At 40.5% G+C, this 13450-nt stretch overlaps 1 long non-coding RNA gene across 1 annotated transcript in view; it reads right to left on the reverse strand.

Annotated features, from left to right (window-relative positions):
* The window catches only part of LOC143903015 (uncharacterized), a 177158-nt gene that overhangs the window by 112840 nt on the left and 50868 nt on the right, over positions 1 to 13450 (reverse strand). The window contains exons 4-6 of the long non-coding RNA XR_013258566.1: positions 10975 to 11165; positions 10485 to 10684; positions 10176 to 10225 (exon numbers count right to left, since the gene is read on the reverse strand). This is a non-coding gene — a long non-coding RNA (uncharacterized LOC143903015). The remainder of the gene's footprint in view (positions 1 to 10175; positions 10226 to 10484; positions 10685 to 10974; positions 11166 to 13450) is intronic.

Raw genomic sequence — 13450 nt, forward strand, 5'->3', positions numbered from 1 at the left:
ACGTATCTATTGGATAGGCAAAATCGATGCCAGTCCTGGGCCAGGACATTCCGTGCATGTACCTGGTACATGAATTCTCCTTCCAGTTGAAGCACTTCGACGAGCGTATACATTCGTGTGTGCGTGCGTGCGTGCGTGCGTGCGTGCGTGCGTGCGTGCGTGCGCGCGTGCGTGCGTGCGTGCGTGTGTGCGTGCGTGCGTGCGTGCGTGCGTGCGTGCGTGCGTGCGCGTACATATGTGAGTGAATGCCTCCCACGCGCACGGATAATGGTACATCCGCGTATCTTGCCGCGAGTACAAGTCGATACCTACGTATACCGTCGGTACTCGAGCGAACGTAATCGCGTTGTGTAAACGATTTTCTGCTCGATGTGTTCGCCGACATTGCCGGACACGCGTTTCGTGCGGTTACTAGACGCGTGCGAGGCTCTCGTCTTTATCGGGTTTCAAAAGAAACACGGTGTCGATCGTAAAGGATATTGAGTGCTCGATGCTTTTTAAAGGATAGCTTTATCGTCATTTAACCTTTGGCTTCTCTACTGCGCTTTACTATAATGAAACAGGAGTTGATCTAATGAAAATATGAATATCACCTTCTTTTAAACTCAAATTAAGGCAATCAAATAATATATTTTAAAAAAATATATTATAATCTTTATATCTCTCTATCAATCTAAAATAAATTTTTATTTTTATTTTCAAATTAAAAGTTTATGCAAAAAATTTCTAAAACTGGTCGATGTTAAAAAATCATCGATGTAAATCAATACAAATTAGTGTAAATTAAGAGAAGAATAAAAGATCTAAAGCCTGAATAAAGATGAACATCTGATACAGTATGACTGGTAAATCGCTCGTAATTTTCTGCACGTGTGCAACATCTTTCCACAATCCCTTTCTAAAAAATTAAGGCATGGAATATTTTAAAATTTCCGTACATCTTGTGCGCGACTGCAAATGAACGAATTCTCGTTATACGAGTCTAGATGTATCACCCTGTCGAATACGAACTGCGCCGAATAACGGTACTATCTTCGGAACAGACATGTATTTTTCATATTTAAACCGTTCCAGCTTTGTGTTCAATGTGCTAAGTGGTCTTGTCCGGCATGTTTCTCGCGTGGCTGCCAGAGGCCGCCGACAATCGTCTTTATTAGCGTTTCAAGGTGAAAGACACCGAACAGCGAAAAATTTCTTAAAAGAGGGAACCGCGCGTCGATATTCTAATTATACAATACGAATCGCGTGAGAAGTCGCCATTAAACGCTCCGTACGCGGAATCTCTTTCGTGGCGAACTATCGTAAACACGAATACGTTCATCATTTTCACGCGCGTGTGCGTAATTACGTTCGTGCGTAGACAGGCGCGCGGCTTTGCCCTGTTTCTTCGGTGTATTGCTATCAGATCAGACGGGGATCGTAATGATTGAGATAGCTTAATCTAGGCATTTATAACATGTGTTCAGATATGTCAACAATGATATATTCGAAATTACCCCAATCAAAAAATGACAGACAGAGTAATAAGATATAAGTACGGAGAAAATATTGCGATAAAGATTAGAATAAAGTTTCTGTTATCCTGGAATATATTGACGAAAATTATGATATATTTAGTCAAAAGATTTTTACGATAATTATAAAAATATTTTATTATATTTTATAAAAGGAATGTTGCAGTTATTCGAATATTTTAATGTATAACTTAAAACAATCAAATGAGAAAAAAGCTTTATAGGTACAGCTATTTTTACAAGTTGTACGTTTTATTATTTTTTTCAAATAAAAATCACGATATCAATGTAGCAATTTTTTAAATATAACAAAAATATTGCCTGATTATAGCGTAAATATTATTATACATTGTAAATTTTTATACGTTCGCATAGGATACTTTAAAATATGTAATACATTTTCACATGTACGTTGTCACACTTTATTGATGTGACTGGTAAAAATATAATCAATTTTCATGATAGTAAATATTATGATGTATACTTCAGCTTTATAAATATTATGACATATACTCCAGCTTCATAATAAAATGTTGCAAACAGGAAACATATTTTTTATATATAGTTTGTACTCTACAATATTTCTCCTCGCGCGTACAATCTTTAAAATTGCATTACTCTGTTTACGTTAATTACTTTCGGCCAAATCGGACACGAGTAAAGAGAAAGTATAAATCTGAAAATTAGCCGTCTGATCAGGTTTATCTCCGCACATACGACCGTAAAGCACAACGAGGACGACGTCTGTAAGGATCGTTTCCGTCCCTAGGACTGGAGATCCACGAGCTTTGCGCCGTTTTTCGCCTCATCGGAGAGGAAAAAAGTTGTATGGGCGGCTGTCCCGAGCGCGTTCCACACGGAGTAATTTCGCTAATGGTCTTGAATTGCGACGGCCGCGGCGCGGCGCGGCGCGTCGCGTCGGCTCGCTCCCTGCTCATTCGACCCCGGTCCGGTCCACCGCCGGACTCCAGCGGCGGCAGAGGTAATTCGCCGCTGGAAATTCGGAAATTAAATTGGTACCTACGAGGAGGCTCCTTTTAATGCGCGTAATTACGTGATTACGCCATGGAGGGGTTCGAAACGGTTTGAACTCGGCGGCTCGCATTAAAGTATATCGCCGCGGTGTCGGAGCAGCAGGATGAAGAGGGAGAGACAGAGAAAAGGGAGATGGGCGCAGAGAGAAAGAGGGCTCATAAATTTGTGTGCGTGAGTTATAACGAGAGGAAACATGGCTTGTGCGTTACGAAAACAGGACGTGAACGCCGGTCGTGCCAATCGTGGACGATTTTTAAATATGATGCGAATGCATGCGCGCCTGACTTAAAGCACAGTTTCTGTTATTTCTCTCATAACGAAGTGATTGCTCAATAAACATAACTCTTAAAAATGTATTAAATGTACTTTTGTGTACAAATCCATATCTGGGGAAATACCGTGCTAAATTAAAATATTCGACTAAGATATATAACGTAATATACTGTTTAAAAAATAAAAGTAATTTTATGCGTGATATTACACGCACGTAACTTTCGCAGAGCAATTTAAATTATTTAATAAATTTAATTTCATGTAAATGCAATTTTTTCTTTATGCAACTGCTGTCCAGATAAATTAAATAATGTACGGCACAAAATTGTTGAATGCTAAAAATTGTTGAGTGTCAAATCTATTTCGAAACGTATCTAAAACTCTAAAATTCTTTAATTGGAGAAAAGTTAGGATTCTATCAATTGTATCAAACTAATTGAAATTAAAAGTGTAATTTTCATAAAAGTGATTTTAGTTGAGTAATTACTAAAAAAAAAAACAATGAGCGCCTTTAATTTTTTATTAATTCACCCTCTTTTAGTCGAAACGGGCACAGCATGAGGAGCTTATCAACTAGAAAATACATCGTAAAATCTACATACTCTTGAACGTCCCGTCTGCAGACCCTGCGAATAATGTCAGGGGCACGTGCGCATCAAATTTTCAAGTACCACGCATACGTTCCAGAAGAAGTCCTCACTTCTCGCCACAATGCTGACATTCATTTGTTTTTAGCACATCATCCGCGCTGGAATCGGAGCGATAAATTGCGGCCCGCGCGTCTGGACGGCGCGGCGGCTGAAGAACAGTGCGATTAATTGCCCCGTCTGTGCGGCACTTAACGAGTAACGGCAATGAGTAATTCTCGCATAATATTAGCCATTAATTGCAACATTTGTTTTGTTAATGCGCTATCCGTTTAACGATATATACGCGCGATATACGCGTGTTACACCGCGTACGATTAGCGACACGGTATGGAATGGCGCGCAATCAATTACATTCCTGGATAAGCTAACACAAACGGATATTTCTTTTAATTAGGCGAGAACATTTATGTCTTCACGGTACGGAGATTGCCGTGTTACGCCATCGTTATATAATACCTTATAGCTTTCGACGGAAAGTCATGCTTGAAGAACCTTTATGGCGCGCAGACTTGGCTGATTCCATCAAATCGCAAGCTGGTTTGATTCGAGAGAGAGAAAGAGAGAGAGAGAGAGAGAGAGAGAGAGAGAGAGAGAGAGAGAGAGAGAGAGAGAAACTCCGAAGGATCTAATATCGTAATCTTGAACCTCGGCGAGTTTTGTGTTACTCTTACAAAATAAATCTCAAGAAGAAAAGTAACTTTAGACGTGCTTCCTCACGTACACGCGCACATACATAAGTCGTTTAGAAAATGATAAAATAATTTTCCACTTTAAGGAGAGTGAAAATAACTGAGGCGGATACTGAGAGTGCAGCGGCGAAGAATGCTATTGTCATTTACGACGGGAATATATGAATGCCGAAGTGAATACAGAAGAAGACGCCGGGCGATATTATCTCGCGGCGTCCGTAATGATAAATCCCAACGATGTATTTTGACTTCTGGTACCGCCCATCAAAGCCGGAAAATATAATGCTGCGTGATTTACAATTCGGGTAACTGGCCAAGTTATCTCTCTCCCTCTTTTTCTTCCTTCTCTCTTTCTTTCTCTTTCTGTCTCGACGAGCAGTCTATTACTGTCAATGAAACGCAAACACTAGCGCGAATTACGTCCCGGCCGCGCGCGCGCGCGGCGAAGCAGAAAATCCGGAGACGGGTAACTCGCAATAAGAAATGCCATAAACTTTCATTTCCTTCCACGGACGTCACGTTGCGTCATTGTGTTATGTCGTCGCGTCGCTGTGACTTTTCGCATCCGTGTTCGAAAACCCCCCCGACCGCGACGCCGCGACGGAGAGAGCAAATTTCGAAGAGCGAGCCGCTGATGCGCCCTCGAGTCCAGCTAATTATCATATCTTAGGATAGAATATCGCGACACAAATAAGTAACGTGTATGTACTTTTTCAATTTATTATTTATAGCGGAAGTACGCCTTCGACTTTTTGCCATGGCGATCGAGTGGTAGACCGACGAGAGCTAAAGGGATAATATATCTTCGCGCGCGCTGGAATGAATATTTAGTTGTCACCGGCAGAAATAGTTTCACGTACCAGAGGCTTTTATGACGGTTGCGACGAGGAGGAAGATGAGGGGTAATGTGAGACAAGAGGAAAATTATTCCCGTCTTATTTTTCATTCAACGACTTATGTTTATTTCTACCAAGGTAGATTAATTTTAATCTCGGTTCAACTTAATTTTTATCTTCTTCTAATTTTCAGAACTAAGAAAAGATAAAAAGAGTAAGTTAAACCGAGATTAAAGTTAATTTACGTTGGTAGAAATAAATATTAGAGGAACCCCGCGCGGCCACGTTGCGTCGGTCCGACCCATTCGTCGATGCTCGATCTTTATCTTCGAGATACTATCAATGACGGGGCCTGTAATTTAATCTAATTAATCACACAGCGCGAAACGCGGTATTGTTCACGCTCCGTGCGGCATTAAATTCGCGTGAGCGTGGCGGATTAAAATTACCTCGTCGCATATTTAACCGAATCAGGTTCGAGGCGCTTACTTTAATCCCCGTACAAGATACATTGTGCACGCGGTGTCTGATTATACTCGTTATGCCGCAAACGCCATTTGTTGCGGCACTGTCCGATTGCGCTATACCATTACAGATTCGTTTAACTATGCATTTGCCCCCGGGACTTCCGGCTGATTCCTATTGTGTTACGCTATTGCCTTACTAATAAGCTAGACAGTAAGTTTCCCCGATATTGTTTATGACATGTATTTCGTAAATAGTACGTAAGTACGTTTAGAGAAATATTTCGATACGAAGATAAAACGTAAGTTTGTTGGAGTAAAAAGTAATAAAACAAATTTTCGTAATAGTCACACGTGACTAACAATAGAACGTCATTACGATTTTTCGTTTACTCAAATGGAGATGAATGAGAATCGTTTAAAAGTACGAAACAATTTTCATTCATTCCGAACGCTCGGTACCAATTGATGCGCAAACACATTTCAACGCGACTCTTTTTTTACTCGTTGCACGATCGACTGCCACATAACAATACAGCAACTCGTGGCAGCTAATAGATACGTTTATCAGCATCCGCGCACGGCGCGAGACAAATAACGCACTTGTATTTCGTGAAGTACGAACCTCGTTCCGTTTTCCTCCCTAGCTATACTACCAGCGAAACTCCGACGGTGGTTCTCTCGTCCGTGCGAAGCGACGGACGGGGTGAGAAAGGAAGCAAAACGAGCAGCAGCGCTTGAGTTATGACGGTCGTGGCCCGAAAATATTTTGCGAGCTTTATAATCCTCGGGAGCGTTTCGTCGGGACGAAAGATGTCTACATATAAATACGAAGCACCGGGTATATAAATATATAAATGCGGACGCGTAGGGAGCGGAGCTACCGCGAAAAATGTCTCGATGGACGTGATACTCTCCTCTCTCGCCGCCCCTAAACGCCGTCTTTCAGATAGCCCGGGAGCGCATTTATATGCAGAGTGCACTTTCCGAATATGCATAAACCTCACGAGAGAGAACAGAAAGCAGCCACGTAGGTACTAGAAATTCTCGCGCAATGTGCCCCGTTTGTAAAGTGACGGTACCGCTTAAAGGTGAGTGGAAAAATTGATATTCGATATATATATATATATTGCTGTAATATACTATTTTCTGAATATAGTCTGAAAACTATATTATTATCTTCTCGATCAATGGCACTGTGCAGAAATTTTAAATTGTCCCGCGAATCATTTAACTCTCCGCGCGCTGCACCGTCATTAAAAAAACAGTAAGCTCACTCGATAATGAAGAAGAATGCTCTGATTTAGCAGAGCGCATGGTCATTCCCATTTTCCGCGATATTTATTTAACGACAGTCGCGAGTTTTTAATGCAGAGTAATTGCGTTACGTCGGTTGAGCGAATATACGCACGCAGGGCATAATTGAAATTTATTTACGTGTAATTTAATAACCAATTCTATTAGCTCGTCTCGCATGACTTTGTAATGGTCCGTTTTACCTATTTGGTAATTTATTCCTAATGTTTCGCAAAGTAACTTATAAAATCGTGCTGATAAAAGGATTATCTACAGAAATAAATATACATAAGGTAGATAAATGTATTAATTAGACAATTATTATCTATAAAAAAATTCAAACCTACATGTTTTAACTATTTTGAGTTGCTGACATTTTTAGAATTCTTGTGCAATTTTCATTCCCAATTTTATTTTGCAAGATTGCAATTATACTTTGCAACGTATGCAAAAATTTCAATAAAAATGTCTAGAATTTTATTATATATGTATATTTAATTGTTTTATTTACAGGCTGTTTTCTGTATACAAGTAAATCATTTGGCGTAATCTATTATTCCCTGTCTTCAGGTGCTAAAAAAACAACTTGTTTTTATCATGTCAATTCGATCATCCACGTAATTAACGTCCGTGTAACACCCTTGTAGCCGACGCGGACGGTTGCGATTTATGGTGATCGCGTTCACGTATGTCTTAACTGGGGTGTAACTATCCTTCGATTGATTTACTTATCAAATTATCCAACCGGGCCGTGAAAGTATCACCCTTATCACGACAAAGAACACTTCCGATTTAAAGTTGAATACATTAAGCGTGAGAGAGGCTTCAAAAATTATCGTTCTTCCCAAAGCCGCGATAACTCTAAATATGCGCAAAAGAGAGAGAGAGAGAGAGAGAGAGAGAGAGAGAGAGAGAGAGAGAGAGACCGAACGAGGCGCGCGAAATGGCTGTAATTTGATTTAACACAAACACCGTAGTATCATCGAGCGGATACACGATCGCTCTGCATTAGTTTGGAATCAGCCTCCGACGAAATTGGACATAATCACTACCGTCCGGCAGTTAAATCGATCCTCTCGTGAGAATGAGCGTCTTTAAAAACCTTGGCGTTCTCATAAAATTATAGGGTTTCTCTCAGGCGGGTCCCTTAATATTCTATCGCCACGGCTGGGGCTATCTCCCGCTGTCGTCGTCATCATCATTATGTCATGTGCCTAAAAATTTCTCGAATCAACATATATTTGCATATTCAGAGGGAAAGAGGCGGGCCAGGCGCAGCCACGTTTTAAAAGGCGCGTCTTTAATTTATTTTCTCGCCGTGCCCTACCTACGGGCCGCACGTATACGTCGCCCGAAACTGGAATGAAATCAGGAACATGGTCAACAATGTACGCAGGACCCAGGATTTATCGTTCCACGTAGGAAAGCCGGTTCGCGAGAGTGACACACGTTTCGTTCCTTCCTGGCAGGCGTATTCGTCTTTTCGTGAATTTATTCCGCAGTTTACCGCGCGGTCGAGCGCGAGGGTCTCTCTCTGCCTCCCCGCGCTTCCGAGACGTGGATTTCGTCGGTAAGCGGAACGTAGACAAAACTACTTAAGCACGGTATGAAGGAGAAAAGAAAAGAGAGAGAGAGAGAGAGAGAGAGAGAGAGAGAGAGAGAGAGAAGGGAGACGAGAGATTCGACGGAGATTTCGAGCGCGATGGCCAAATCCAGTTTCGTATCTGCAGCACGAATTCCCTGTCGGAGGTGCCTCTAAGTAGCCGTAGCTCATTTCATGCAGGGCGGTAATGGGTTTTCGACTTCTCCGCACGTGAATGCTAAAAACGTCTCTCTCCATCGTGCGCGCTACGCCCATTTACGCTTCACGATGGAACTTGTTACGCGAATCGTTTCGCCGCGGTGGAAGCCGAACGACATTTTATCGGTATCGCGTACTCGATTAAGAAAATAAAGGGTGACACAATACAATCGTAATAAAATAAAATATATCCTTTTTCTGAAGAGAAAATTTGTTCGTGCTACTTCCTTCTCGTTGGGATTTAATTTTATTAAATATAACGATAATTTCATTTTTTAGCAAATTAATTGCGGCCCTTCGTCATTATCAATTATACAAGATTATATATCTGAAAATGTAAACACGTTCAAACATAACATCGCTTAGGGCCAAAGCACATATGACAGTCGTAGTCGTGGATGTAAGTAACGCACAAGCTTTGGCGTATCCTGATCGGTCAGGTCGGGGACTACGACTGTCGTATATCGCTACGCCATGTTATGTGCTTTGACCCTTAAGGATATATGCATAATGCAAAAACCGATATAAATTGTAATTGTTTCTACTCGTATACGTTAAGCACACATTATGACTATGATAATTAACCGCAGAAATGTGTGTTATGGATTATATTGGGCTTCACAAAAAAAACTCACAAACGGTCATTGATTCTTAACGAGGCGCGAATACTCAACTTGAAAACGTCGAGGTAATGACATCTTTCCGCGAGGCGCGTGTGTACATACATGACACGACGACGCGGATATTTAAATACCGACTATAAACTGGTCGGTCGACCGTGGCCACTTTAATGCCGAGCGCTAGCACGACAAATATTAATAGCGCATATTACGAAAGACTCGTAAAACAAAACTCGTATGCGCATATATGCGTGAGTATCTATATACGTATTCCGAACTTCGACCGGTCGGACTGGCTCTAAAGAGTCGTCAGGAGAAACGGTATTTGCATAAAAATGCCGTGTGTTTCTATCTGCGAGAAGACGAATATATATTGAACAATAATACACGCACAAAGGTTTATACAGGGTGTCTCGACTAATACTTCGATGGTGTATTTTATAGAGATTGGGGTCGAAGAGATCCTAATATGATAAGGTCGTGAATAATTTTCGAGTTATAAACTCGATGTTATAGTTGGTTATTGACGTAAAATTCACGTATTCAAATCCGTCACTAATGTTTACGCGTACCGATCTATCCATCCATTTTAATTCTCCGTAATTCTCGCAGCTCAAATAATATTGACGTTTATTGCTCAATTAATTTTGTATAAATAGACACACATAGCCGTGCTTATTTTTAATACATTAATTTATCAGTATAGATGAAAATAAGCTATAAAAGATTAAATAAAATTGTCGTTGTAAGAATAAATGTAATTAATAATCCAATTATTAAGTAATCCAATATATTAAATGATCCAATTATTAAGTATACCTAATGCATTTCGTATACAATACAGGATTAATCCAATCGTTTTTAGCTCATACGTTTTAACCTTTAACTAGCACACGTCACCCGTATTTTTATTCATTTGTGCCTATCTATTTTCGCGGATTCCTACCTACCCGTATTTTTACTTACTAATACATAAATACGAAGTAAAAAGACTCACCGACCGATGCGCAACGAGCGGAGTTATTCTGCCACGTAGCTGCGATGATTCTGTAACAAAAATAAAAAATTCACATTAAATAGACGCTCAAAATAATCAATGTTTCAAAAAATAATTTTTACACGCGTCTAATTCGCCTTTTAATTAAATTTACTCTAATATAATTATCTATTTCCCCAGGAAAAACCTTTATGAGAATAAACTTTTATAAAAAGCTTTCTCTAATTATTTCTAACTTATCGAAATAAAACAGCTCGAATAAAAAAATGGGAAAAAACTATTTTTTAAGATAAAAGAAATAATACTCACCCCAAAGTTGCTCCGCTGGGGCCCGATGCCTTTGCCAGGTCTCCTCCTCCTCTCAGAACGTCTGATGTGTTGTCAAGCCTTCTCCTCCTTCTCTTTCCGTTGCACAGGACACTCGCGGACACTCGCGGACACTCGCGTTGTTTAATATTTCGCGATCACGAACAAATAAACACTCCCGAGATTAAACGATCTGCGTATTACTGTAACAAAAAAACGAAAGATTCAAATTAGAGATGCCCAAAATAACGTTTCAAAAAATACTTTTTACGCGCGTCTAATTTGGCTTTCACACAATTAAATATTTAATATAATTACCTATTTTTTTTTTCGGAAAAAGATTTCTACAAGAATTATTTTTACAAGAATCTCTTATTAAAATTTTAGATTTTACGCTTTTTTTCTAATTATTTCTAACTTATCCAGATGAAACGGCTCAAGTATATATAAATGAGAAAGAACTATTAATTTTAAGATAAGAAATAATACTCACCGCAGGGTTGCTCCGTCAAAGCCCGATGCCTTTGCTAGGCCTCCTCCTCCTCTCAGAACAGGGTTAGGTTAGGTTAGGTTGTCAGGCCTCCTCCTCCTCCTCCTCCTCCTCCACCCAGTCCTCTTTCCGTTGCACAGAAGCCGCTCACGGAACCGCTGTCCAATATATCGCGATCGAGAATGAGGTTATATCTGTAATCATACGATCACGACACTTTGTTAGACACGATGCCTAGATGAAACGATCTGCGTTCTACAGCGCACTTCTAATATTTAAATCCGACGATTCACCGCTGCTTTTCTCGCTGAGCGCGGCTAACTTCATACCGACGCCGCGCAGCTACGACGCGAGTCGAATCAACGCCGTCAACAGCCGAATTGAAACGAGCAAACCGTTCGAAGATTTACGGCCAAAGCACATATAACATGGCGTAGCGATACACGACGGTCGTAGTCCTCGACGCCTCGACCTGACAAATCAGGATACGCCAAAGCTTGTGCATTACTTTACGTCCACGACTACGACTGTCATATGTCATGCTTTGGCCATCATACATCATACGCTCGAGCGCGTAAATTCCGCGAGAATTTCACAACGACCAATGCAATTAAACGGTCGACACACCATCACACATCATCGCGCTTCATTTATATTCTAAATCACGCGATTCACATATTCCGTCACATTAAGGCCACGTTCCGTAACGCGTGCATTTTCTATAGTAAACGATCAGTATAGTATAGACTATTTTCTATAGTAAACGTTGCGTATATTATAGACAAATGCGCGCATATGCGCGTTACGGAACGCAGGGTGGATCGACGATTATCGCGTACCTACTACACGCCGTTCTCAAAATGCGAAAGTGACGGCCAGATTATTCGATGTGTCAATGAATAATCGGAACGGAATTACGAGAAACGGAATATTCGGCGTATTATATTAATTCTGTATTCATCTTTCTCGACTCGACTTTCTGTAAACGCGCGTGAGGCGCGTGCCTGCTGCGCAACGACCAGCGGCTTCGCCAACATTCGTGAGTCGCGAACAGCGAGAGTCGATTGTGCAAACGGGATATAATCCCGATGGTTAATAAAGAACGCTGCATTTCTTTAATATACCTGCGATATCATCGTGATTGCCTACTTATCGCGATGTAACAGCGCTACGCACACGGAGCCCTTCACTCGGCTGTCCGTCCGGATCGAGCATCGGAACGTATTAACGTAAATAAAATGATAGCATGACGCGCGACCGTCGCGGGGCGCGGCGGCGCGCCGCGCCGCGGCTTACGGAGAAACAAAGTCGAGCGCCCGCGCGCCAACGGTCTCGCCGCCGAATACTTGCATGATAACGTTTAATATACCTACCTAGCGGTACGGACTACAGAATTAACGTGGTGTACGCCGAATAATATATATTCCGTTTCTTGTATTACGATAAATGGGCTGTTAATTAATTATCACATATCTTCCGCGATGTTTCGCGGATCCATATTAGCATATTGCACGATATAATCCCTCTCTCAATAATAATATTTCGATCTGGGAAAGAGACTAAGAGACGATTAAAATAATTTAAATGAAGAATAGTAACGCGAGCTTTCGCGGCGGTCGGCTTCATTGCTCGCTTGTTTCTTTATAATATTTAATGATGTTTAATATATCTACCTACAGAATTAATGTACGCCAATACGCCGATTATTCCGAACATTCGATTTTTGTATTTCGATAAATGGGCTATTATCGCATATCCTTCGCATTGTTTCATGGACCCGTATTAGCGCATTGCCTGAGACGATAATTCTTTTCTCATTAATATTTCGATCTGAGTAAGAAATGATTTTAAAATAATAAAGTAATTCAAAATGAAGAAAAGTATCGCAAGTTTTCGCGCGGTCGGCTCTTTGCTCGCTTATTTCTTTATTCCGAGCGTGAATTATGGAACTTTTCGGAATTATGGATTCAGATCGAAATCGTTTAGTTATATATACCCAATTCTATTCTTAAGCAGTAAATACGTTTCGCGTAAGAAGAAACCGCGTGTACTTCGCTACCGTGTGTCTCTTGATATAATCAATAAATTTCTTTTTACGTGCGTTTGATATAAAATCGATATAATTTCGTTTTCACATATCTTTCTCATGACATACAGAGTAAAACTTACATTTTATGTTGTCTTTCTTTGAAATAATTATTGAACAATTCGATCTAATTTAAATTTAAAAAAGTGATCTATATGTATATATAAACAAATATCCTGACTGACTCACTGACTGACTGACCCATCAACGCACATCCCAAACCCCTAAACCTAGAAACAATAAAAATCGGGGAATTATATATATTCCTTCCATAAGCACCCTCTAGAAATTCAACCCCTAACGGGCTGAAAAAGGGTAAAATGTGTTTTCACAAATTCTCCTCAATATCTTTTAGGCTCGATGAGATATCGACTTGGTTTTTGCTTACAAAGG

The sequence above is a fragment of the Temnothorax americanus genome, unplaced genomic scaffold (assembly GCF_048541705.1).
Source record: "Temnothorax americanus isolate GAGA-0224 unplaced genomic scaffold, ASM4854170v1 Scaffold42, whole genome shotgun sequence".
Taxonomy (NCBI): Eukaryota; Metazoa; Arthropoda; class Insecta; order Hymenoptera; family Formicidae; genus Temnothorax; species Temnothorax americanus.